Source organism: Tenrec ecaudatus, unplaced genomic scaffold (genome assembly GCF_050624435.1).
Source record: "Tenrec ecaudatus isolate mTenEca1 unplaced genomic scaffold, mTenEca1.hap1 Scaffold_2380, whole genome shotgun sequence".
NCBI classification, from domain to species: domain Eukaryota; kingdom Metazoa; phylum Chordata; class Mammalia; order Afrosoricida; family Tenrecidae; genus Tenrec; species Tenrec ecaudatus.
In genome coordinates this window covers 32,636-60,241 of record NW_027458572.1, presented here as the reverse complement: position 1 = coordinate 60,241, position 27,606 = coordinate 32,636, and the positions used below count along the sequence as shown (strand labels likewise).

At 41.5% G+C, this 27,606-nt stretch overlaps 1 long non-coding RNA gene across 8 annotated transcripts in view; it reads left to right on the top strand.

The window, feature by feature from the left end:
- The first annotated feature begins 556 nt into the window (after positions 1-556).
- The window catches only part of LOC142436368 (uncharacterized), a 37,484-nt gene continuing 10,434 nt past the window's right edge, over positions 557-27,606 (top strand). For 2 of the 8 annotated variants that reach the window (XR_012781916.1, XR_012781912.1), the window contains exons 1-5: positions 560-1,241; positions 2,846-3,019; positions 8,989-9,134; positions 14,171-14,282; positions 17,990-18,116. This is a non-coding gene — a long non-coding RNA (uncharacterized LOC142436368). Of the gene's footprint in view, positions 1,242-2,845; positions 3,020-8,988; positions 9,135-14,170; positions 14,283-14,742; positions 14,925-15,978; positions 16,114-17,989; positions 18,117-22,080; positions 23,171-27,606 lie in introns of those variants that run through there. The other 6 variants (XR_012781915.1, XR_012781914.1, XR_012781913.1 and 3 more) reach the window with 6 other exon arrangements.

The following is a 27,606-nucleotide window of genomic DNA, read 5'->3' as shown; positions in this document are numbered from 1 at the left end:
ATTTCTTATATGCAAGAGCCAGTTGTACGGCCCTGAGGTAAGCAGTATTGTCTGAGGGTCCTGGCTTTTCCAGGACAATGCGTTCCAGTTATCTGAATTGAATAGATTGTTTTCTTCATCTCCTCTTTGTACTACACAGAAGATCCAGATCATCTCTGTAACTGATGACTGACAGAATAAAAAGCTCTGGGCATATGAACAGAAATGTAATTGCCAGGCATTTAGTTGTACACACATGGACCTGCATGCTGACCTGGTTCAACAAGTTTTCATTTGAGCAATACTGAAATTGTGAGTAATGTTGGTGACTTCAGCTCTATCCCATTGGGAGCAACATCTGCTTAAAAGTGAGTGACAAGAGGACTAAATGAGCCAATGTGGCCAAATCTTTTTGGAAATTGCCTCAGAATCGTGGTTGCTGAATAAATGCAGTGTTTTATCATGAACATGTTGTGTGAAAGAGGCCCTAGTGGTTCACTGGTTTAATCGATGCCGCTGGCCAGACCCTTTGTGGCTCCAGCATTCCAGGCCCATTAAGGGAGGCCAAGGAGGCTGCGTGGGCCCGTGAAGATTTACAGACTTGGAAACACTAGCGAGCAGTTCCACTCCCTGTTTTATGGTCAAAATGAGTTAAAATGTACTTGACCGCAGTCCATTTGGTTTTGGTTCATCATGAAGGAAAGGGAAGGCTTTAAAACCCGGCACCCGATGCACTGCTGTGGATGAGATTTTGAAAGGCTTATTGGGTCGACACTAGGTTACACTGTTGTAGCAGAATTGTGGAGTGACCGTGACAGCTCATGCGACTTTATGCCATAGCTAGTTGGCCATGCTGTGAAATCTTAGCATAAAGTGCAACCTTTTCTATGTTGTTGTTAGGTGGCTTCGTGTCCATTCCAGCCCCTAAAGCCCTCTATGTAACAGCGCGACACACTGCCCTGTCCTGCACCATCCTCACATGTTCCCACGTTGGAGCCATTGCGACAGCCCCTGTGTCGATCCATGTTGGCGAAGGCCTTTCTCTTCTTTGCCTCTCTCTCCCTCACCAAGCACCATGTCCTTCTCCAGGGACTGGTCTCTCCTGAAAAGATGCGGGAACAAAAGTATGACAAGTCATGGAGGCCAGTCCCACAGCTGAGAGAATGCTAGTGGTCATCATGTTCAGCTAGTCGTCCTTCCATGATCTGCAAATGTGAAAAAATCTTTAAAAATCTAAAATGTGAAAAACATCTCAAAGCCTGGTATGTAAGTCCTAGTATCCTAACAGTTTAACATTGAAATGCACTGAAGTTCAGTCAACTTATAAGAAAATTGGAACCTAAGTACATTTTCCCAATCAGCAAAAAGGACATGCTATTATGATACTGAATATATTGTGCTCTTTTGTCAGTATATCCTATGAGCTTAGTGTGTATTGATGTGCGTATCCAGTATTTTTTGAGGGGAGCAGTCCATAATAATTACATGACAGTAGCTTTGTCTCAGTGGGAAAATTTTCAAGATATCTGCATATATTCTTTTTTTTAATCATTATATTACAACTCATCACAATCCATACATCAATTGTGTAAAGCACATTTGCACATTCATTTCCATTATCAATCTCAAAGCATTTGCACTTTACCTAAGCCCCTGGCATCAGCTCCTCATTTTTGCCCCTCCCTCCCCACTACCCCCTCCCTTATGAACCCTTGATAACTTATAAATTATTATTTTGTCATATCTTATACTGTCCAAAATGTCCCTTCACCCACTTTTCTGTTGTCAATCCCCCAGGGAGGAGGTTATATGTAGATCCTTGTAATCAGTTCGCTCTTTCCACCCCACCCTCCCTCCATCCTCCTGGTATCGCCACTCTCACCACTGGACCTGAATGGATCATCCACCTTGGATTCCTTGTTTCCATGTTCCTATCTGTACCAGTGTACAGAGGGTATCTATATTCTGTTGTTACCTTTCACTCTTGCCCGGTTTCCCTTTTCAATAGCTTGTCCTATCTCATTGAAAATACAAAATACACAAGCGTGCAACTGCAGAGTGACTGGAAAGTAGGCGAGTAACATAGACACTCTATAGAAAATTTCATAATTCCCCAAATAATCATCTCTATCACCAGGTAACACGTCAGCTCTTGATCACGTAGAATTCTCCAAGAGGATACCATGACTCCAGGGCTTTGGGTCCCTACTTTGTTAGTTCATACCAGCAGCTCTCCAATGGCTAAGGAGGGGCGACAGGGAGAAGCACAAATTCTGCAGTGTTTCCTAGTTGTCATCTTCCTTTCACCCTGTGCTTCCTGTTCTGATAAATATTCTAATTTCAATCCTCCCTCCAATGGAAGAGAGGATATGAATTTGGAATCGAGGCTTTTATTTTTGATCATTCATCTGATTTATGTGTTCTGACTGTTCTCTATTCTGAAACAGCTAGATAGAAATAAGGCTGCAGTTGGTCACAGACAAACTGTACAGAGATAAACTCATTATGCTAGAAGCATGCAGTCCTTGGGATAACATGTAATTAGTGAGGGAGTGTGTCTAGTGCAGTGGTTCTCAACCTTCCTAATGCTGTAACCCTTTAATACAGTTCCTCATGTGTGCTCACCCCCCAACCAAAAAATTATTTTCATTACTGTAATTTTGCTACTGTTATGAACGGGAGAACCCTTTGAGAGGGTTGTTCAACCCCCAAAGGAGTTGCAACCCACAGGTTCAGAACAGCTGATCTAGTGGGTGAAGTGGGTTAGCTAAACCCTGATGGAAATCCTTAGAGCAAGACCCCTGTGTCTAATGCCCATGTGAAGTCTCTGTTTCCCCAGGACTGTCTTCTTCATCCTTTCACATAGTGGAATGCATGGTACCTTGCCAAGCCAGAATATACGGGATGTTTTAGGACACTGTGGCTGTTGAGGAGGTGGCTCTGAATTTCTCCGAGGAAGAATGGGCATTGCTGGACCTTTCTGAGAGGAAACTATAGAGACACGGGATGATGGAAACTTTTAGAAACCTGGCCTCAGTAGGTATGAATATTTTCATTAAAAACGGAAAGATGTGTGCGTGCGTGTGTATATGTATATTTGTGTATGTTTCATACTCAGTGATGCTATTGCAGTATGTGAGCTGAGTAATGGGAATACTTTGTTATATAAACAAGTGTAGTACTTTCCTCTCAGGAGCATGATGTCATGTTTCCCCATGAATATAAGGCTCTTAGTGTTATACTGATTTCTTATATCAAGTGTGACTATGAGTCTACTAAGTTTCCTTACGTGTTATAAATGTGAGTGTTGACCTTTGGTGCAGAGAGGCTATGTGTGCATTGTGCCTTGTAAGAGCTCTGTGTTTTTTCAAGGTTAACATGATAGCTTTATCTATTTATTATCTATTTATCCATTGTGTGTCAAGCACAGTTGTACATGTGTTACCTTATCATCCTCAAAACATTTGCTTTCTACTTGAGCCCTTGGTATCAGCTCCTCAATTTCCCCCCTCCCTGCTCACTGCCTCTCCATCATGAACCCTTGATAATTTATAAATTATTATTTTTTCATCCTTACACTGTCCGATGTCTCCCTTCACCCACTTTTCTGTTGTCCATCCCCCAGGGAGGGGGTTTTATGTAGATCCTTGTAATGGGTCCCCCCTTTCTGCCCCACCTTCCTTTCACCCTCATGATAGCACCACTCTCACCACTGGTCCTGAAGGCATCTTCTGTCCCAGATTCCCTATGTTTCAGGTTCCTATCTGTACCAGTGTGCATCCTCTGGTCTAGCTGGATTTGTAAGAGAATTAGGTTCATGATAGTGGAGGGGAGGAGGAGCATTTAGGAAGTAGAGGAAAGTTGTATTTTCATTGTTTCTACACTGTACCCTGACTGGCTCGTCTCTTCCCTATGATCCTTCTGTAAGGGGCTGTCCAGTTGCTGACAGACGGGCTTTGGATCCCCAATCTTCACTCCCCTTCATTCACAATATGCCCGATACTGATCCCATCGACACCTTGTAATCAATCCATAGGTTGTGTGCTTTTTCCATGTGGGCTTTCTTGCTTCTAAGCTAGATGGCCACTTGTTTACCTTCAACCCTTTAAGATCCCATATGCTATATCTTTTGGTAGCTGGGCTCCATCAGTTTTCTTCACATTTTCTTTGCACACAGTTGTCTTCAGCTATCATCTTAGGAAGGTGAGCATCGTGGAATGCCAGGTAATAGAACAAAGTGTTCTTGCATTGAGGGAGCACTTGCATGGAGGCCCAATGTCCATCTGATACCGTAATACTAAACCTATTAATATATGCACCTAGATCTATTTCCCCACCCTAATATAAATATATTTACATATGCACATGCTTGTATTTAGACTTCTGTAAATGCTCTTTGTCTCCTAGTTCTTTCCTCTATTTCCTTTTACTTTCCTCTTGTCCCACTATCATGCTCTGTCTGTAGTTCAGTAATTTCAGGGTTTCAGTAATTCTTCTCAGTTACATTGCCTTGATCAATCCCTACCAGGCATCTTACACCCTCCTTGCCACTTATTTTGTGTCAGGGGAAAGGCCAGACCCTAACACATCACAGCGGGTCGGTTGGTGCAATTGTACAGTGATAATAAATAAAGATTATAGTAAAGTCATAGGGAGCATGAGAGATAGAAGAGGGATTGAAATAATGGAGTCAGACACATTTCATAGTTGCATGTTCACCTCAGCCTCACTTGGTGGTCCACATGGGGAGAGAAATATTTATTGCTAACCAAGGCTTTTATATCATCTGGGGATGTGCAGGCCCCCTAATTACAGGTGAAGAAATCCATCACAGGAAAGTGTTGTGCTATAGGTAATATAGTAATGGGAGTGGGATGCTGTAGGGGTTCATATGCTGTTGGAAGAGGAGGGAGTAAGGGTGTGCATGTGACAAGATGGGCGGACCCGAGATTCAGCATGGCAGCCTAACTTTGGATGTCACTGAGCAGGTTTGACCTGTTCTCTGGTTCACTGTAGAAATCATTATCAGTAAGGTGTACTGTAAACCCACCTTGCAGGGTCTAAATTGAAGCCTTTAGGGGGAAGTATCCCATTGTCCTTAACAGCAGGGATGGGCCCTATATGTGGTGGGACTAGACAGTCCTCTGACAGCTGATTGCCTTCAGGGAGGTAACTTGACAATTATTTACCATTAATTGTGAGCAGTGTCCTAAGTCTAACATATATTTGGGGGAGATGACTTGGAGAAATCTTTCTGTTTCCCACTATTTTGGATCACTTATTGATTGTTCCCTTTTCCCTGGGTTGGTTAACACCACTTTCTTTCCCCCACCTCCCCTTCTCCCATGTCATGCTCCCCGCCCCAACCATGGGTCCTGTTGCTTTCTCCTCCAGATTGTTTATCTGGCCTATATTATCTAGTTAGAAGTGCAGATATAATATGCACACACACACACACACACACACACATACACACACACAAGCACACATACACACAAAAGAGCAAAACAAAATGACAAAAGAAAACAAAACAACAGCAACAAGAAAAAAAGGGAAAAAAGAGAAAAGCCTGTAAAAAGTTAGAGGTCTCTATGTTGACCTTTAGGAGTGCTTTTCTGTGGAGTCTGATGGGGTGCCACGCTTTGGCCCCCGAGTCTAATTTTGGTACTCTTGGGACTTCCTTGCTCTACTTCCCTTGCTGTTCTGTTGCACAACACCCTTAGTGTTTTGCCTGGGTGTGGTGGGGTCAGATCGGATGCAATTCCCAAACTGTCTCCAGTGTTGTCCCCTATAGGGCTATAGGTCAGTGAGGGATGTCATGACTCATAGTCGGGGCAGCCATAGTGCTTCTTTTTGCATGGGCTGCTCAGAGCAGGCATATTGTCCTCAAAGCTTGGTGGGCCAGGATGTGTGCTCCACTCTCTCTTCCTCCCCCTTCATTTTCTCCCGTGTGCTCTGATCAGACATGTCCCTTTCCCTGAGCTGTAGCTTCAGTGTTGTCCTCTGAAGTAAATTCTTCTGGGGGAAGGGGCAGCTGTCCTCTTAGTTGGGATTGGGGCTGGCCCCTCTGATATTTTTGTTATAAATAGATTTTCTTCCACCAAAATTCCACAGACCTAGAGGAGCATAGGACTGGCTCAGTGTCAGGGAATTGTTGATTATCTTTTCACACTTTCCTTGTGATGTGTTTTTCTCCAAGAGCAGCATGTCAGGTACACCTTTTCGCCCTCATATGACACTAATGTGATGGGGATCTGCCTTAGGCTGGGTTCTCTAGAAAAATAAAACTATAGACACTGACATATGCATAAGAGAGAGCTTTTCATCAAGAGAACATCCCAGCCCAGTCCAACTGAAGCCCATGGGTCCAATGCTACCTAGAGCATCCATGGCTCAGTGTGTTCAAGTCCCCAAACTTCAGTTTTTGGGTGAGCATCAATCCTATCTGTTGTCCAGCTTGATATATGTGTGTGTATCACATACATATATGTGTGTGTATCACATACATATATGTGTGTCTATATAGTCACTCTAATATTATATGTGCACACGAATGCCTTGGTTTAGTTTATTAATTCATCAGTATATGAGGACCTTCAACACTACAGAAAACTACAGGACTCTAAATTCATGCTTTCATCACAGAATGGGTGGAAACAAATTCCCTGTTTCAGGGTTTTAATCTGAATACATTTGTACTTCCTTTTCTGTAAGATAAATGCTATAATTTTGATCATGCTGTATTTCTTTTTTTATTAAATCACTTTATTGGGTCTTGTAGAACTCTTATCATAATCCACACCTCCATCCATTGTGTCAAGCACATTAGTACATTTGTTGGCATACTCATTCTCAAAGCATTTTCTTTCTACTTGAGCCCTTGCTGTCAGCTTCTCATTTTTATTCCCCCCTCCTCATGAACCCTTGATAATTTGTAAAGTATTATTTGTTCATCTCTTACACTGCCCTATGTCTTCCTTCACCCACTTTTCTGTTGTCTATCCCCCTGGGGAGGGAGTTATACGTAGATCATTGTGATAGGTTCCCTCTTTCTCCCCCCACCTTCCCCTTCCACTTCTGATTAACAATTAATAGTTAGGGAGTTAAGTACCAAGAGTTATTTCAGCGTGTTTAAATGTAGCCTACAATGTTTTAGCATTTATTAGCTATTCATGGCATATCGTGAATATTTTATGGATGTGATAATTAAATTATGATTAAAGGAATTTTTATGTCTTTTTGGAAGCCTCTTCCTTAAAAAAAAGTGAACCTGGTAGCTCTAGTTAGAACATACAGTCAATTTTTAATATCACTGGTAAAAGTGGACATTTATGGTTGTCCTTTTTCTGACGTGGGGTGATGTTTTTTCAAGTATGACTTTTTCTTTTTAGGAATGTATATTAGCATATTAACATTTTGAACTATATTTGTTTTATGTTAGATTTGTAGAGTTATTTTTCCTTAGCATGAAAAGTCTTTGACTTTGTTTAGTAAGTTTTGTGTCTATTTAGATTATTAATTCTTTTTTACATTAATTGGTATATATTACAGTGCTCATTTTCTTATATTAAATCAACTCTAGGATAGATTCTACTTAATTATCATGTGTAATTATTTTCATGTGTTTTCTGACTCTATTCCCAATGTTTTCAAGAACTTTTTCATGTAGATCCATTATCAATATTGCTCTACAGTTTTCTTGAAGTATCATTATCTGACCTTGTTTACAGGTTATTACTGGTCTCATAGAAAATATTAATAAGGTTACTCTGACAATTATTGTTATGTTTCACCCAATAACGTGAACTTAGACAAAAAGAATAAAGCGTCTATTCATATTGCGTGAATACTCTCCTGTCTAGCTGCCAGAATCTTCAACTTTAATCTGTCTTACAGTTAGCCTTGAAGTTTCTCATGGAATTGAATTGTGATTCAGTTGATTGTAAACTTTCTGAACATCCTGAAACCCACTCGACTCTCATAGATCACTTGCTCTGGCTGGATCCTCTAGAGTGATAAATGATTTACACCCCTCTTGACGGGACAAATCGTCACTCACACCTGAGACTATGGATGGGACATCCTTGAACCCAAGCCAATAAGCCCACTACTACAGTGTGTGTTGTTTGCCATCAGTCAGCATTACCTAGAAAGCTTGGAATCCAGAATTTAGGTCAAGATGACAAAATGGTTTGATCAGTCATCTCTTTTCTGGATACATCTTGCATTTTTAAGCATCTTCCCTCACCTTGGCTCTTACCATGACCCCTTGCCATTCCATGACTGTAAGCTGCAGTCTTTCCCAAAGGCTTTAAAATCGGACATCTGTAAACACAAGAGCTTAAGAGAGTAGCAAATAAGGATTCCCCTGGCTTGTTTTCTTGTTTAGAATATCTCTATCTTGGCCAAGGTACCTCTAGGATGTGCTATTGGTGTCGCTCTGTCTCTTGTTGTCCACCTGTACAAAAACTTTCTCTAGTTACTACACTATTGTGCATAAATGGGCTACCCAACCATAGGGATTTCTTCACACAATAGATATTGTAAAGAATACCCAGGATGCAAGGGGATTGGAGTAGGTTTTACTTAATGAGAAGCTCAGCCTGAGTTGGAGTGGCAGATATGAGCGTGATTCAGCTTGATCACTTTCACCAGATATGTCAAGGGTTTTGGTCTGAGGTTCCGTTATGGGCTTTTAAAGAACATTCTTCATAAAATATTCCGTTCTTCAGTTAGATTGCTGGTGAAAAGAAGATATTTACCTTCAATGGAGCTTGAGAAATTTGAGGCCTTAAGTACTTCCACTTTGTGGATCCAAAGTTGATCATGATATTTGGGAAATTAGTAAAATTGCTCTGCAAAGATAGAGTGGACCCTTGTTTAATGCAAACCCTCAGCTTTGAGCAGGATTTTGATCCCAGGTGGTGGGGGTGGTCACTATTTAGCGCAAGAAGTACAGGCCAAGAAAGTGATATGCCTTTTTCAACATTGCCTCCTCTTCTGTTTCAGAACAAAGATTTGCCACAGAGAAATACAGTCCAGTCTAGGGAGCTAGAAATCTGGTACTAGTGTCTTGCACATTGAAGCATGACAAGGAAGGACTTCAACTTCTGACTGGGTCGTGAACCAAATCCATTCACCTGACTCCAAGCAGGGTGAGCATCCCTGGGGTTCCTGGGGTCAGCACTGGGCAGAGGAGTTTGAGGGGAAGCAGGAGGGATCTGAGCTTTCTGGGGTCTGAACCCAGGAAACACCAGTGTACAAGAACCCAGGCTGCCCCATTGGTCGGGGTCCGAGCAATTTGCGCATCTCCCGGAATGATAGAATTTGCTGATAATGTAACCATGTATAATTGTATTAGAACTTAAATTGTGAGCACTCCAATTTGCAAAAGGCGGGTGGCATAGTGGTTACAGATTGGACTGCTAACTGCAAGGTCAGCAGTTCAGAATTACAAGTCACCCCTGAGGAGAAAAACAAGGTTTCCAATCTTGGTAAGAGTTATAGTCTCCGAAATCCACAAGGGGCCATTCCACCTCCCTTTAAAGGGTCACTGTAACCAGAATCCACTCTGTGGCACTGAGTTGGGTTTAAGGTTTGCATTGCTGATGACAGTGACAACTCTGTCCATTTGCTGCCTCCCCAGTTTGATTAAGCCTCCATTGAATTCCTTTTGATAATTAGCCAAGAATGTAGATCATCTTACCCTTGCGGAAAATGCCTTACAAAATAGATTGCCTGCACTCCTCTCCATCCATCCCCCTCCAAGGGCCTGCCTAGATGTATCCTTGATGGAGCTCACCTAAGCGAGGACAGCACAGGGGCCATTGTTATGAGTCTGGCCTTGATTGCCTCAGTTTGAAGGCCCTGGACCAATCTTTTAAGTCTTTCTATCTAATAATGTGCATGTCCCAATTATGGTCCCATTCCTGCTGCTGCAGTCCCACCTGTATCTGATGTATTGCTTTGCCACCAATCATGATCTGTGACATGGCCTTTTGTTCTGTGTCCTATTTATCTAGGGTCTCGACTCTGAATCCTCAGTTGCATTTGAACTGCTAATGGCCTCCCTTATCCATATGATGTGTGTGCGTATCTTTTGTTGTCTCTTAAAGTTCAATAAATGCTCTCCTCAAATTATGTTTGACAAAGAAGTCACTTTTCCACCCTAACACACAATTTAGCATCATCAGTGCCTCAAGGTACAGTTCTCTGGGACAGCATCTTGACAGCCGTACCTGCAGGTGAGGTCAGGCCCTGCAACCCCCTGGCTTCTGTCCTAAATGTACAAAAATTACAAAGTTCTCTTAGTTCTGCGGATAAATTCTCTCTCTGCACCTTAGCCTTATACCAGACACACTTAGCTCTATGTGGGTTGGCAAATCTAGTTCCCCAGATAAGAACTCAAATGTACCCCTATTTCACCTCTAACCTCCTGCCCAAAGGCACTTAGCTCTCTTGTTCTGTGGTCTGGGAATGCCACTGCTCTGTCTCAGGCTCTTGGTTCTGCTGCCACCATGTCTCTGTTGCTGCTTCTTCCCTTCATGTCCACTCTTGTGTCACAGCTGCCTGTCTGCTGGATTGAAGAATTTCTGTGAAAGAATCTGGGATCTAAAGGCCCCTACTCCTGGTTCTTTTTTTTTTTTAAAGTCATTTTATTAGGGACTCATACAACTCCTAATACAATCCATACATATATCAATTGTGTAAAGCACATTTTTACATTTGTTGCCCTCATCATTCTCAAAACATTTGCTCTCCACCCAAGCCCCTGGCTTCAGGTCCTCAATTTTTCTTCTCCCTCCTCACTCCCTCCTCCCTCATGAACCCTTGATAATTTATAAATTGTTATTTTGTCATATATTTCTGTGTCCCATTTTTCTGTTGTATGTCCCCCAGGGAGGAGGTCACATGTAGATTCTTGAAATAGGTTCCACTTTTCCAACCCAACCTCACTGTGCCCTTCAAATATCACCACTCACACCACCAGTCCTGAGGGGATTATCTGCCATGGCTTCCCTGCATTTTCAGTTCCCATCTGCACCAGTGTACATCCCCTGGTCTAGTCAGACCTGCAAGTCAGGATTCAGACCATGACAGTTGGAGGGGGGGAGGAAGCACCCAGAAACTTGATCAAAGTTGTAATTTTCATCGTTGCTACATCACACCCTGACTGTTTCATCGCCTCCCCAAGACCCTTCTGTAAGGGAATGTCCAGTGGCCTACAAATGGGCTTTGGGTCTCCACTCCACACTCCCCCGCTGATTCACTATGGTAAGATTTTTTGTTCTGATGATGCCTGATACCTGATCCCTTGATACCTTGTGATTGCACAGGCTGGTATGCTTCTTCCATGTGGGCTTTGTTGCTTCTGAGCTAGATGGCCGCTTTTTTACCTTCAAGCCATTAAGATCCCAGATGCTATATCTTTTGATAGCTGAGCACCATCAACTTTCTTCACCACATTTGCTTATGCACAAATCTGTCTTCAGTGATCATATTATCGAGATGAGCGTGCAATGTAATGACTCTTCTCCATCTATCTTGATTGATAATTTGGCTTGGTAGCGTATTCTTGGGTTTGCATTGTTTTCCTTCAATTTTTTGAAAATGTTACTCCACTCTCTCTTCTTCATAGTTTCTGCTGATAGGTCTGATCATATTCTTATTTGGGAACCTTTATATATGATTGCTTGTTTTCCCCTAGCTGCTCTCATGATTTTCTCCTTTTCCTCAAAGTTGGATAATTTAACTATTATGTGCCTTGATGACTTCTTCTTGGGATCCAGTCTTGCTGGGATTCTTTCAGCTTCCTGAATGGTTGCCTTGTTTTAATTCACTAAGCTGGGGAAGCTTTCCTCCAAGAATTCTCTCACTACTGTTGCAGATGACTTCTTTGTTTTGTCTTCCTCCAGTAAGCCAATAATTCTAATGATGTACCGCTTCATAGCATCAGACTTAGTTCTTAAGTTTTCTTCAGCTTCTCTGATGATCTTATTAGATTTTTGTTCTCGTTTGTTGAAGTCTGCTTGGCTGTCCTCCAAGTCACTGATGCGGGCCTCTGATTCTTCCAGTTGCTTGTCGAGGTCCATGAGTGTGCTACTGGTTTTTGTTATCTCCTCCCTAAGCTCCTGTATTTCTCTTTGATTTATGGTTTTTACCTTTTCTATCATTTCATCATTTTTCTGTATTGTTTCCCTCATATCCCCTGACTCCAAGTAACATTCTGAAAATTTCTTTCTGTGGCAGCTCAATGTCTGCTTCCTCTATGCATGCATTATGTTCAGGACATCTTCTGGCTTTGCCTTTTGTTCCTCTCCTTTTTTTGTTGAGGTTTTTGGGGCTGATGGCTGCTTGTGTTGTGTTGTTTTAGATGAGCCAGGTGCCATTTTCCAGGGAGTCGAAGAGCACTGGCTCTCTCTGGGAGACTTTGAACTGCCTATAGCTTATTTCACTATGGAATTAACCTACCACTTTGTCCTCCTGTGGCTTCCCTCTCGGGGGAGTGACCCAGAAGGGTTGCCTGCTTTGGTGTTGCAGAGGTTGGGCAGAGGCTCCTGCAGTAACTTTTGTTGAGGAGTGTTGGCCGAGCTGCCTTATGCCCCACAGGCACAAAGGCTGGAAGGAGTTCCCCAGTCAGAAGTTGAGCAGAGTATCCCCTGTTGGGGGCCAGCAGGGATTTTTCCAGCCTGCTAACTACACAGGGTGGAGCTCACCTAGCTGCGTGTGGCTCAGGTGTAAATGCCCTAAGCTAAGGGAGTGGTCTGGAGGTTAGCAGTAGAGTGTGAGAGACCAAGAAAGAGGAAAAGAGGAGAAAAAAAAGTTAAAAAGCAAGCCAAATGTGCCCATGAGGGGCGGGGGAGGGGGAATATAGTGAAGAGATGGATAGAAAGCAACAATGTAGCTGAGCCCTTATCCAGGCCAGAGGAGCTGCAAGGGTTTAATCCTTGTTCGGAGGTGGTAGCAGCAAGCTGTGGCTGTGTTGAGAAAAGGCTGCTGCACAGCCCTCCAAGACTGATAGGGTGACAGAGAGGAGATGCAAAGGTCTAGTGCCTGCCCCAAGGCAGGTGGTGGCAAACTGTGGCTGTGTTGAGACCAAGCAGCCCTACAGGCTCCAAATGGTCCTGGCTCTGGCAGAGACAGTGGCGGGGCAAAGGTCAAGCCCCAGCCGGCCTCCACTGAAGTAAACCAAAAGCCCCCAGCCCCTCAAAACCCCATGGGTCTGTGCCTACTTGTCTTTATGATGCTCCTCCTGCATTCCAGCAGTGTTCAGTTATCTCTAAGTAACTCTCCTAGCTTGAATTCTGTGGAGTTCCTCTGGTGTTTGTTACTCCTTCGCCATCTTGCCGCAAGTCCCCCTGGTTCTTCTTTTTTGTTGGTAGTGAGATCCCAATTTCTGTCTCTGAAATAACTCAATTAGTTGTAACATGAATTCCAAAGTAACTAATCTGTAGGTTAGGTTTCAGACAGTTTATTTACATAACCACAAGGCACAACGGTACCAATGTATTGTTGGCCAAGCTGCCCGATTGTCTTATATGACAGCCCCAGTGGGTTTCCAAGACTGTAACTTTATAACGGAGTAAAAAGCCATGTCACTCATGCTTTCGAGGAGAAATTGGTGGTTTCCAATTGCTGACCTTGCAATTAGCAGCCTGACAGTAACCACTATGAGGGACAACTTTTCCTCGTTCACATTGGCAGGCGACAAACCCAGGTAAATAATTTGGAGAAAGTTAAGGGGGCATAGCTAGACTGTGTACTTGTATAGACCACCTGTCTGACTCAGTGATTCTCAACCTTCCTAATGCTGCGACCCTTTAATGCAGTTCCTCATGTTGTGGTGAAGCTCCAACCATAAAACTACTTTTGTTGCTACTTCATGACAGTAAGTTTACTACTGTTATGAATCAGGCAACCCCTGTGAAAGGGTCCTTCAACCCCCAAAAGGGTCTCAACCCATAGGTGGAGAACCACTGATCTAACTGCATTAGGTACTACAAATAATGGTATATTAAAAACATTATCTATATTGGGATTCAAAAGTGCACTCATTATTGGGGGATATATACTTCTTCATTTACATTTATATGTAATTTATATATGTATAGATATAAATTTCAATCTAATAAATGTTTATTATGGAGCCTTGTTTTTGACATGTGTTAAGTGTTGGACTTCTATCCTCAAGGTCAGAGGTATACACCCATTAGCATCCTGTCATGGCTTTAGAATCTTGGAAGCTCTGTACAGCAGTTCTCCTGTGTCCTATCTGCAGCTTATATGTCTAACTCTACTTGATGGTGAGTTTAAAAGTGTTTCTAAAGTTATTTTACAATTTATAGTTCTCCTATAAAATAATCTTTAGTTTATAATAGCTCTTTATATATCCCATGTAAAATGTTTCCAGATGCTTTAATTAACATAATCATCTTAAAGGTTCATTGATTTGTCATTCTCTTTGAGAGTCACACAGTAAGGAATTGGTAGTTTGTATGCTGTGGGGTAGGGATCCAACTCTTTGTTTATTTTTTTATATTTATATTTGATTGCCCAATCTCTATTTGTTATAAAATAATCTTTTATTCACATGTGTGAACATTATGAGTTTTAGATTTTATTGCTCATGGTATAAGCATGTTTCCCATTACTCAATAAGGGCACCGTTAACAGTATTGGGGACTTTGGGTGTTTAGAAGAAGGAAAGAACAGTAACAGCACCTGGACCTATTGGTTATGTGTTACACTGTATTCTCCCATCAGCCTGCCGATGGTGCATCACCAGCAGCTTAGAGGAAGGAGGAAGAGTGCCTTGTATTATTACTTTTGGGATTTCCTCACGAGAGATTGAAATTTGTGAGCATCATTAGAGCTGATCCAGATAAGACAGAGCATCCCATTTGCCTGTAGTGTCCTAAGGACTAAAGAAAATGGCCAAGGCTCAGGTGCTTCTGATGTGTTTTATCCTTTTCTGTATTTTCTACTGGAATTGTAGGAGCCTGTATAATACTGATTCAGTTCATTGGAAAAGCAGAAATTTGAAATAGTAGAACTTAGAGCTAAACTTTTACTCTGATTTCAACATTTGGCTGGAGAAGATTAGGAATATATTGATCATAGGATTAACAATAAACTATTGACATTGAACATAATATAGCACTGAGGATTCTTTGGATAACATTATCTTCCAGCTCATAATTTATTATTCTATGGCCAGCATATCTTTCAAATTATATGCTATACATGGTTTTTAAGGAGAAATAAAATCACTTCTTTAGGAGAGTTCAGTAGTCCATGGGATTTTTGTTTGAGTAACTTTCTTTAATGCTTATTTCTGAAGGTGATATGTTAAATACTCTCCCACACAGCAGCATTCTCATCAATGCATCTAAAATGGGTCTTGTTGCATTAGTGGTTTAAAAATGAGACAGCATCTCACCTCCTCTAACTAGAGATGCAGGAGAGAGAATTAACTGTCAACATCAGCTCTGATTCATATGAGGCAGAGCTTAGACAGACCTGTACCCTCCAATGGTTTTCCAGTCTGACACCAGTATCTTTGCCACACTCCTCTCCTACTCAGCTTATTCTTTTTTTTTTTTTTTTTTTGCAGTGGCCATGGACTAATTACAGTCCAGAGTCACAGGTACAAGTTTTACTCAGTAACAGAGTATAATTTGGTATCAGAATTAGTAGGCTACACATTGACTTTCATATTAAAGAACCATGTAGGCACATTTGCTCTTCTTCAGGGAAGGCCTGTTTTCCCTGTCCCCTATCAGACATTTTTCCTTCTAAAGATAGGCTCATTTCTTAGTTCCATCTTTATATGGTCCTCTCAACTACTTTTGGATATCCTCTTCTTGATCTTGCCTGCCTGTCCCACTTTCTTGGCTGAAAAGCCCTTTCTGGACCTGACACCATTGGCTCTGTCACTCTGTCCCTTCTGCCCTGGTCATTGTCTCCATTGGTGCAGCTCTTGACCCATGAATAGTACAGTTCATTTTGCAGGAGCAGCAGTAGACCCATCCCTATGTGGTAGAGGTTCAAGATGGTCCATGATTTGCTCAGCAACATCTCACAAAACTCAAAAGTCATCAAGTAAATAAATCGCTCTTCAAGATGTGGAAGCTGGTGAGTTCCAGATCTATATAAAGGTCAGGAATCAGTCTGTAGGTTTTTCCTCATTGATTTGTTTATAAACGCTGATGAACCAGATCATCAGGTCAGACCACAGTCCACTGCCTCACAAAGAGAAGTTGTTGAATCTCGTCAGCTAATAGGTTGCAGGGGCTGAGGAACCCAAATTGGAAGGTCAGACAGCAAGCTAATGGCTCATAGAGTGGAGGAAGCTCTCAAGTCAGGTCACACAGGCAGCTCATAGTTGCCATTCAAGGAAATGCCACATTAATTTTTTGGAAGCTGCAAATCCCTAATCCATGGGTTCATTCTGAACTGTGTGGCTGCAGGGGCTAATAAACCCAAATCAACAGCTCAGATGACAGGATAATGCCTCACTGTCTCCTCTCAAACCATGCCTGCAGGCAGTTCTCTCTCTCCCTCTTAATATGTTGGCTTCTTGGGCCAACCCAGCATCTTCCCTGCCTAGGCAAGATTAGGAAGGCTCCAGAGATCCACCCAGCAGAATTAGGCTGGGGGCGCCTTGGAGAGCATGTGGTGAAAGATGGCAAGTTCAAGAGGACCTTGCAATTAAAGTTAAGATAATTCACTCCAAAGGTGGCTGAGGAGAATTTGTCCTAAGGTTGTCAAGAGGAGCTTGTCCTAAGGTGGCCTTTAAGAGCTTAGAAAGTTGTTCTGCACTCAGTAAGGGAGATAATGTCTATGAACATTCTGATCTTGGTTCTGACTTATAGCTTCTTGTTCCTGATCCCGAGTTGTACCTTGTTCATTAATAGACCACTTTGATCTATTGAGTGTTGTGTGACCACAGCAACAGATTATCAAACCCAGAAGTGAGACAGAGTGGTGTGGAAGGATTGACTTGTTTTAGAGTTGACAAAAAGTGTTGGAGAGTTGAGGTATGTTTGACCTCCCCCATCTGCACTGTTCCCAGTACTTATTGCCACTGAAGGTACCGAGCCTCTAATAATGGTGATGCTGGTAGAAACCCTAATGCCATTTAATAACAAATAGGTCTTTATATACCTTGTGTGATTATAAAGCTGAGCTATTTCTAGAACATTCAGATAATGTCACTGGAACTCAAAATTCTAATGTTAAGAGTGGGTGCATTATTTTCAGGCACTGGGGTCCCCAACACTCCAAAAGTGATCCTCAGGAGTGACATTGCAATTGTGAAAATATTAAAAGACAGAGAGCAGACAGCTGGACACAGGGGCTCTCTTCCCATGTCAGGCCTGAGAGAGTGAATATATTTTCCAGTGGGTATATATAATGGAGCTTACAGGTCTTTCCATAAGGCGTTCGTGTCATGCAGTTAGCATGTACATAGTTAATGGGTCATATCATAAGCGGGTAAAATTCTAAACAAGCAAGATGCTGAGTTACCATCTTGACCTAGTGTTAGTTGACTTCAAACCGGCCCTGTGCCCTCCCCAGGTGTTTGCTACATTTATGTTGGGCTGGCTCTAGAACCTGATTGCTCAGATATACAGATAACCTTCAGGCATAGTGAAGTAGCCAGGTACAGAAATGATTCCTCTACTATGGGAGCTCCTTTAAGCCTGCTCCTTAATGTGGAGCTAGCTATTGTGGGGGCACAGTATTTGACCTGGAGAATGTATTTGAAAACATTTATTTCTCAGAACACTGGAGATCTTTCTAAAATTAGGGCTAGTTTTCTCGGCTGATGGTCGTGAATGTAGAAATAAGGTAAAATATTTTGTACCAAGTCCTCAGTTAATGACGCATTATGGAATGAACTACCACAATAGTTTTTATTATTGTTTTCCTTTTTTTACTGTAAGATATATTTTTTTTAAATCTTCAAATGGAAAATACTTCATTAAGTAGACCCCTCTTACTACAGGAACCACTGACATTCAACGATGTGGCTGTAAAGTTCACCCGGAAGGAATTGTAGCTCCTGAACTCTGCTCAGAAAACCCTATATCAGGATGTGATGTTGGAGAACTATCACAACCTGGTTTCCATTGGTGAGGAGAATTCTCAAGTCATTGACCTCGTCACTGGCTTTTCCTGTCTTATATGTTAAAAACTTTGCGGTGTTTGTGGTATTCTCAAAGAGGTAGATTCTCATTGCATTTTCTCATCCTAGGTTAGTGGGTTAGGTCTTCTACCCTTGAAAGAATGCTATTTACTTTGTTCCTTTGAACATTATTTTTCTAGAAATACAAAACTGCAGTCTTTACAAACTTTACGTTAATTTTGGTGTGTCCAAGATTCTGTAATTTCCCTTAAACAGGTTATCTAATTGTCACCCCAGAAGCTTTCTCTCAATTGGAACAAGAGAACTGTGTTTGGTATTAGAAGCAAGCTATAGTGGAATTTTCTCAGATGCATGGTCAAAACACCTTAAGGGGAATTGGCTGGGGTAGTTGATTGAACAGGGAGAAGGCCTCATATCTATGAAAGGTGTCAGAAAATGCATAAAAGTGTGTGCTACTTTGTATGTGAGAGTTCACTTGTCCAAGATGTTGAGGGAAGTACACCTGTAGCTCTTATGAGATTAGATTTCCATTTTCTTGTTTTACACTAAGTGTGTTTGCTTCCATAATTTTCTTTAACATTCTGAAATTTTCCCTTCTTTTATGTTTCCACTTTACTATGAAAATCTGTCTTGCACGCTTCTCTCCAAACAGAGAACTCTGAATTAGTAACTGTCCTCTGAATACAGCACATTCCTCCCCTACTGAGTAAGAATGGATATCCATTTGCAGTATGCAGCACCATCTTGCATCTTGAGCTCCCACCATAAACGGGTCTCCTTTGTGCTTCCTTAGCTTCCCCCCTTGAAGTTTCTCTAAAGATTTGGTGTCCATATTCTCATTTGGTGTCCTGTTCCTTTAAAGTTTTCTTCATGCAGGTGATGTCAGTTCTTTCTGTTTTCTTAGAGAGATGGTCAATTTGCCTTCTCTGTTGGAATTCTTTAACAGACATATTTCCCCATATTTTACTCCTTTTGGTGAAATATATTTATGACTTCTGTTGTTTCCAGGTATCTAAAATCATCTTCCTAGCAAGAAAATTATCAGCTTAAAGTATACTTTAGCACTGTACCTTACATTTTTTTCTACCTGTAAGATTTTTTTAAGTTGTCTGTTCCTCCAATAATTTTTGTAAGTGGAAAGGGCATGTTTTTTTTTAATTAAGCAATGTCTGCTATATATTTCTTACTATGTAGTGTCCCTTCCTTAGGCCCACCCCTTCTTAACAGGTCCAATACACGAAAGATGACTGTTGCTGCTTCTAAAGAACATTTTTGCAGTATATTCCAATAGGTTTTATTGCTGTTATTCAAACAATGCATAGTACATTCAATATTGCTCTCTTTTCTTTTCTGTCTCTTGAGTAGCCTTTTGGTTTCCATGTGTAAGTTGCCTTTCATGTCATCCCACATCTCATCTGGTCTCTGTCATTAGTCTTCAGTCAGACTTTTATTCCTCATGTTTATTCTTTACATAGTCTCTAAGCTGTGCTCTAGCTACTTTGGCTAGCTTCTACTTGGATTTGAGCAATTTATGATCTGTTCCACAGTTAACCCCTGGGCGTGTTTTGACTTATAAGCTTCTCCACCATTTCTTTCTGTAGATGTGGTTGATTTGATTTTCATTTGTTCCATTCCGGAAAATCCATATGTGTAGTTTCCATTTCTGGTGTTTAATAAGGAATTTGCTATGAATTCATCATTAGTCTCAAAATGTTATCAGTGAACCTGTGTGTCATTTCTGTTACTAAGGTCACATTTTCCAACTACTGCTACTTTCCCCAAATTTTACACTTATCAGTGTGTATGATTGTTTGGTTGATCAATGTCAGGCTGAAAAATTCATGTGAAAATTTCAATATATATTTTTAAATATTTTATTGGGAGCTCTTATAGATATCATAACTTCCCATAGTTCAATTACATGGAGCAGTCCTGTACAATAGCTACCACAGTTTGAAAACTTTTTCTTCTTTAATTCCTTGATATCAGCTCTCCTTTATCCCTTCTCCCCTCAATTTCATTATTGTGGTGGTAAACAGAACCTGGATGAAAGTGTGAGCAGCAGCCTTATATCTGTACTCCTGACCACAGGGCTTGGAAGACCAGTTCTAGTGTTGGAAGAAAACCCCCACAAGTCCCAAAGCTAGAACTGCTAATGAGCAATCTCCAGACAGAGATTTCCCCCCAACTGCCCTCCAGGAAGATGTTAGTATACAGCTGCTACAGGTGCCTGACTTCTTGCTTCTCAGCTGAAAGATGCCTAGCTTTGAAAGCAATCAGGTTCCCTTTGTTGCTGTCACTTAAGGAATCAATTATCTCTTTCTCTTAAATGCCCACTGGATGGGTCCTAAAGGACTGGTGTGTAATTGAAGGGCAGAAATAAAAAGGCTTTGCATTCTTTCACCAATTTATATAATCTCAGGGCATGCAGCTCCCCCGCCTCCCACACAAACACAGGCAGACACCTAGCTACCTAACAAGGTAGGCAGGATCTTTAGCCTCGGGATCCCTGAAATAATTGGATGAGCAACTTAAGACCAGTGCTGAGGGTAGGTGGAGTGGAGTAATTGTCTCCTGAGCGGGGAGAACAATAACAACAACATGTCTGCTCTTGTCGTTAAAGCAGCTGGCAGATAGTAATTAGCCATGCGCTTGTATGAGGTATCATTAAGGTGGCACTACAATGAAAGGATAGTGTGGCGATGATATTTAACTAAGAGTATGTGACTGGGACTCTTCTCCAACTTTGTGAATGCTTCTATGTTTGCTTTAATTGGTGCACAAAACTGAATAACACTTGTACTAACTGGTCTTGCTTGCAGGCATATGAATATTAGCCTACCACTGACAAAATTATACATCAGGGAAGATATTGCAGTGTGCTTTTGGATAATGAATATGATGCCAGTCTTCTTGAATTTGTCGATCTCAGCCTTATAAACCACTTGATTATCTAATTAAAAATAGCCAGTACCAGTCTATTAAAGTTGAATAATGCATACACTATCAATTTTTACCATTCCATTTTGTTTTGACAACTTGCAATTTTTCATGACAATATTGCATGTATGCCATTTTCCATTTACTAGAGGATATTAGCAGCTATTTTTTCTCATTTTCAGTCATGCCATGTCAAGCACTGAAGGTCCCCAAAGCTTTTCCTCCATCTACATCATTATGGTTGACTGTACTTTGAGGATTTAGTACTTGTTCAGTGTTATTTCATTGCCATTAAACCTGAGGGGTTCATGTTCCAGAAGTCGATCACCAGATCTTCCTCCCAGTCCCTATTTCTGGAGAATCCACTAAGACCTGTGCACCATGGGTGGTCCTGCTTGTATTTGAAACACTGGGTGGCAGTGCTTCTGGCATCACAGCAACCTGCACGCCACCACAGGACAGCACTGTAAGAGGAGTGCTGTGAGCTAAAATACAGGCTCCACAAACATAAGGAATGTGTTTCTGTACCATAATCCCTTTCATATATACCTGTAAAAATGGTTTTCTCCCAAGTAGAATATTCGCCATGTTTCGCATTCCCAACTTTATCTAGCACTTAGTTGTCTTTCAGTAAAGATTGATTAAATGAATACATTTAACCTCTACCAAATGGAATTAGCAAGTCATATCACTCCTGTGGTCTATTGGTCTCATGTCTTCCTTCTGTTATGTTTGTTGTATGTATTCATGTACCTCTTTAAGCAAATATCAAACCTGTGTCCATTTATCACTTTCATATCCAACCTGATTTCTATAGTAACTATTTTTACCATTTGAATTGTTTACATGATTGTATTTCGTCCAATGGGCAATAAACATTAAGCATAGTGTTTTATTTATAGTCATAAAAGAGGGTTGTCACTAAAGATCTACTTTATATCAATGTGTATTTTATGGGGTCCATTGAAAACCAAGATATTTAAAAGAGTCAATGTTGTGTTCTTTTATAGAAATCCAGAAAGATGATGATCATTTGCTTGAGCACTTGCAATGTGAAAGATGCATTGACAGAATGGAATGGTGCTACAAATGTAATACATATTCTCAGCATAAAAATAATTTTCCTCCAAAGGAAACTTATGAGATGTTTGGATTACATGAAAAAAATGTAAAATCAGATTTAATCATTCTGGAATTAAATCAGAACAGAAGCAACAAAATACAGAAGATGAGAAAACTTTTCTCCACAGTGAACAAGAGCAATTTAATACTGAAATGAAATTCCCTGAGTGTGAACCACCCAGGTTCATGAAGTCACAGTGCATTCAGCATCAGGAGTCTGATGAAATTGAGAAACTACACACAGGCGATAAATGTGGAACAACCTTCATTGAAGACTCTGTGTTCTATGAACACCAGATTATTGGTATACTAGATAAGACCTACGAATGCAGTCAGTGTGGGCAAATATTCAAGAAAATGTTCAAACTCAATGAACATTATCAAAAAAGTCATGAAGGACAAAAGCTAGGAAAATGCTTGCAATGTGGGAAAAATTTTCACAGTGTATCATACCTCAAGGGACATCAGGAACCTCATGTGGCAGGAATGTCCTATGTATGCAGTGAATGTGGGAAAGGCTTCACTAGGAAGAGTGATCTCACTGCTCATCAGCAAACTCATACTGGAGAGAAACCCCACATATGTGGTGAATATGGAAAAGCCTTTATCAGGAAGACTCTTCTCACTGTTCATCAGCGAACTCATACTGGAGAGAAACCCCATGTATGTGGTGAATATGGCAAAGGCTTTAGCCAGAAGAGTAAATTTACTGTTTATCAGCGAACTCATACTGGTGAGAAATCCTATGTATGTGGTCAATGTGGAAAAACCTTTCTCACGAAGAATGTTCTCACCGTTCATCAGTGAACCCATACTGGAGAGAAACCCCATGTATGTGGTGAATGTGGAAAAGCCTTTATTCGGAAGCATGCTCTCACTGTTCATCAGCGAACTCATACTGGAGAGAAACCCCATGTGTGTAGTCAATGTGGAAAAGCTTTTATCAGAAAGAGTAAAGTTACTGTTCATCAGCGAACTCATACTGGAGAAAACCCCCATGTATGTGGTGAATGTGGAAAAGGCTTTATCCAGAAGACTGCTCTCACTATTAATCAGCAAACTCATAGTGGAGAGAAACCACATAAATGTAGTGAATGTGGCAAAAGCTTCATTCGTAAAGGAAATCTCAAAACTCATATAAAAATTCACAGGAGTAAAACCCTATATATGTGGCAAAGGCTTTATCCAGAAGATTTCTCTCACTGTTCATCAGCTAATTCACACTCGGGAGAAACCCCATGTATGTCATGAATGTGGAAAAGCCTTTATCTGGATGGCTTCTCTTACTGTTCATCAGTGAACTCATACTGGAGAGAAACCCCATATATGTGATGAATGTGGAAAAGCTTTCAGCCAGACACAATGCCTTACAGCACATCAGAGATTTGACAAAAGGAAAAAAGCCCTTTGCATGAATTAAATGTGGAACATCTTATATGTGGACATCAGATCTCGTTAATCATGAGAAATTTTCAACAAGAAAAACTTTCATTGGAGTTAGTGTAACAAAGCTTTCAAAACAAAGGAAGAGGTGCTGGAGTTTGGCCTGGGCCAAGTGTGTGAACGGACAGTTGTGACTTACCATATGGGTACCCGTGTTCTGTGTTGCTGTCCCTCTACTGACATGGCCCACCATCTTGGCGACAGATGACCTTCCAGACTTCCACAGAGTGCATGTTCTTCCTCAGATGCATGAAGGTTCCCTAGACTATACACGGTAGTCCCTGGAGAAGTGCTGACAAGGTGGGGAAACCACAGCTTCTGAGAGGAAAGCCTCACTGCCTTCATTCCCTTGTCTCTGCTGAAACTGAGTTTGTGTCTGGGCTCACACTGAGTTCCCATCACTGTGTAACTTGCACAGTAATACATGGCCGTGACGTCAGGATTCACAGAGCTCAGTTTTAAATTAACCTGGTTCTGGGATGTATCCCTGGTGATGCTGACTCAGTACTGGAGAGCTAGATTATAGTTTGTGCCCCCCATTCTCCCATATTATCCCAATCCACTCCAGATCCTTTCCTGGAGCCCGGTGGACCCAGGTCACATGATAGCTGGTTAAAGACAATCTAGAGACCGCACAAGTGAGAGATAGGGTCTGTGAGGGCCTCACTAGTCCAGGGCCTGACTCTTGTACCTGCACCTGGGCCTATACAGCTGGGGATAGAGAGAAACCCAGTGAGTCATGTGCCCCGATTCTTCACTCCCAGACTTCATGTCTGACTCCCTGAACCACTCACCACCCTGAGTTGCCAGAAAGAGGAAAACCCACACATGCTTCATGTTCATGTGGATAAGATTCGTGACACCCAGAAAATGCTCTCCAGGTGAGAAGGAATATGAATTTAAGTCCTTGCATGTTGTGGTTTTATTTGGGTTCTTGTCAGGCATTTGCGTGTGGGAGGTGCATGGTATGTAAAGGTGGAAAGGGCTGAATGGGGCCCCTGCCTCTGGGACTCACACTAGAAAAGTGATGCTGGTGGAGTCCTTGAGAGAACACAGCCCTCTCTTTGAGGTCTTCACTCTACCAATCATGCGGACATCTGTGCAGATTTTAAGTTTAATGTAGCTTTACATCTATTACCATCAGAAGTACACAGATGATCTGGTGAAATTAAAGACAATCTCTATGCTTACCATGCAATGGAATCAAGACTAGGCCTACCTGAATCTTTTCATTCCTTTGACCACGTAGGGAAACAAGTATATGTCTCCCTAAAACTCCTTTCCCCTATAACATTTCAGAATATTTGGGAAAGGATAAAATATACTGCGTTATAGTCCATGTTTAATATTGGAAAAAAAGTGTTTCCTACCAACAAGGTTATTTGTGGGGAAACAGGAACCCACAGAAGTCTTAAGAAGGTCATATTTCTTCCCATGGATTAGTACCCTCTGTGGGTGATGGGTATTCTGAGCCCCCTGCTGACAGCAACCCATCACATACAGGAGAGGTGTTTCCTGGGCTTACACAGTCTTCCAACTTCTGTGGGGCACACAGTAACATTTTCTCTGGTCATAAGCATTCAGATTGTTGGTCAGGAGTGTTACCTGGAGTTGTCTCTGCAGATTTCCAAACACGGGCACTGGAGCTACCATAGTGGTCAGCACAGCAGCTCTAACTGCAGTCTGTATCCAGGCTCCTGTGGGGCCTAAGCACCCCTGCAAGTCAACTTTCTCCCTGAGGTTATTTTTACCTCTGGTCCCTCAGTGGGAAAAGCTTTAGAGGTAGAGAGTGCTACAAGTTGCAAACACTGTGAGCTGGATACAGTGAAAGGAAGTATGATCTACAGACATAGCTCTTTATACAGATTTTGATATTGAGATGTACGCCACAAAAAATACTGGTAAAGAAAATCTGGCTCAAAGACAAAGATATTCTACAGGATTTAGGCTGCCTTCTTTACAGAGGAACGGGGAAGTATTTAAATCAGGCTTCTATTCAAAATAATTGAAACTGGAACGTTTTAGTTAATTATTTGATGTTAAGGGGAAAGTTTCTAGTCAGAATTATTTTGGGGGTGGTTTTCTGTTATGTTTGATGGGAAATTTTGCAGATGTTTTTAATTGTTGAAAACAATACTCTAATGCCACTGAACTACACCTGAGAAGAATGTTGCAAATAGTATTTTGTTGCATGTTTCATGAGAAAAATATGTTCCAATACATGACAGAAAGTTTTGCACACATAGCTGCAAACGGACAGAAATTCTTGCCAGTACAATATTTCAAAAACTTTAAAATATTGAACAGGAAAGGGATTGTGATATAAACCAATAACTGAATTTACAATAAAAAATTTCATAATGAAATAGTCTATGTTTATTATTTTATTTGATTATTTGTTTTTTGCCCAAACCATCTTATAGTTAGCTGTGGTCGTCATATAATCATTTGTCAATTTCACAGGATTAAGAGTGAAGGGGTGGAGTCTAGCCAGTTAATCAGATCATAGCCAATGTGGCCTCTGTGTTGGAGTGGCCTCCTGAGGATTCTGGGAACTCCTTCATTCCTCCTTGAATGTAGGAGTCTGTCTCTCTCTGTCTCTTTCTGTTGACTTCCTGGGAGACATTGCAGCTGACAAGACATGTGGAACTATGTGAGTGCTCTCAGCTGGAGAAATCACGTGGACCCATGCGAGCGCTGAGATGCTTACAATGCCACCAGATCCAGAAGACTTCCCACCCACTGGCCTGTGCTCTTGCTGCATTTGGCATCATTGCATGTGTTTTGTGAGTCTGAAGAAGACTTTAAAAATACGTATCGGACATATGGTCTAAGATTGGACTTAAGGAATTGATCTGGACTGGGCTGGGATGTTTTCTTGATATTTGAGTTCTCTTGTACATAAAGCTATTTCTCAAGGACGTGAGTGTCTATGAATTTGTTTCTCTAGTCTACCCATAGTAACATAGATATCATATCATCCCACTGTTCCATCACATCAAGCAGGAGGAAAACATCTTTCTTGAACTTTTTAATATCGGCTCCCTTTTACCCCACCCATTGCCCCACTGTATCTCCAAGAAATCCTTGTTTGTCTTGCTGCCTCTATACATTTATCAATTCTGGGTTCGTATACTGTTAAACAGAAAGACACATAACAAAACTCAAGAGAATTACCCCCAATTGCAAAATACATCTGAGGTGAACCCAAAAGGAATTGCAAGTTGAGGAAGAAGGCAGTCCAAGTGTACTCTTCTGTCCTTCCCTGGAGTCCAGGACTGAACCAGTTGTGTTTAGGATCAATTATGTCAGTCTGGCTCCTGGGATGTGGTGACCTTGCTGGATCACTGCCTTTCCAGGGGCTTCTGTGTTCAAACATACTCTTTAGGTCTGGTGTCCTACAGCCTGCCCCTTCTACCTTTGGTTGAACACATGCTAACATTCCCCAAACTGATTGTTAAATATATTACAAGGAATACAAACGACGACGACAAAACTAACTCCCTGCCTTCCAGTAGATTCTCCCTCATAGCACAGCCCTATTTTGTCATCTTTGCTGGTGAGGAGGGAACACTGTTCTTTTAGCAGCTCAAACGAAGGATGCTTACAAAACAACATCCCTGCACTGGCCGCAAAGTGAGACTGCTGGCTGGGGGTAGTGAGACCCGTTACTGATGAGCCAGCTCCATCTCTTCTCTGTGTGTGCAAAGTACTGTTGCATGCAGTATTTGTTGGTAAACTGTGCTTTTGCTGGGGACCGCAGACAATGGTTTAACAGATTCATGCTGTTAAGTTGACCTTACATTACAATAGAGGGGGATACTATTGGAAGGAAGAATAAGGCTATTTTTGTACATCTACCTTTAAATTGAAGCAAAGCAAGTGAAAAAATATATTTAAAAGGAAAGCTAAGTGTTGGATCGGCCCTGTGAACAGCTCACTGCTGTGGGATTGCCAAATTTGCAGGTAGG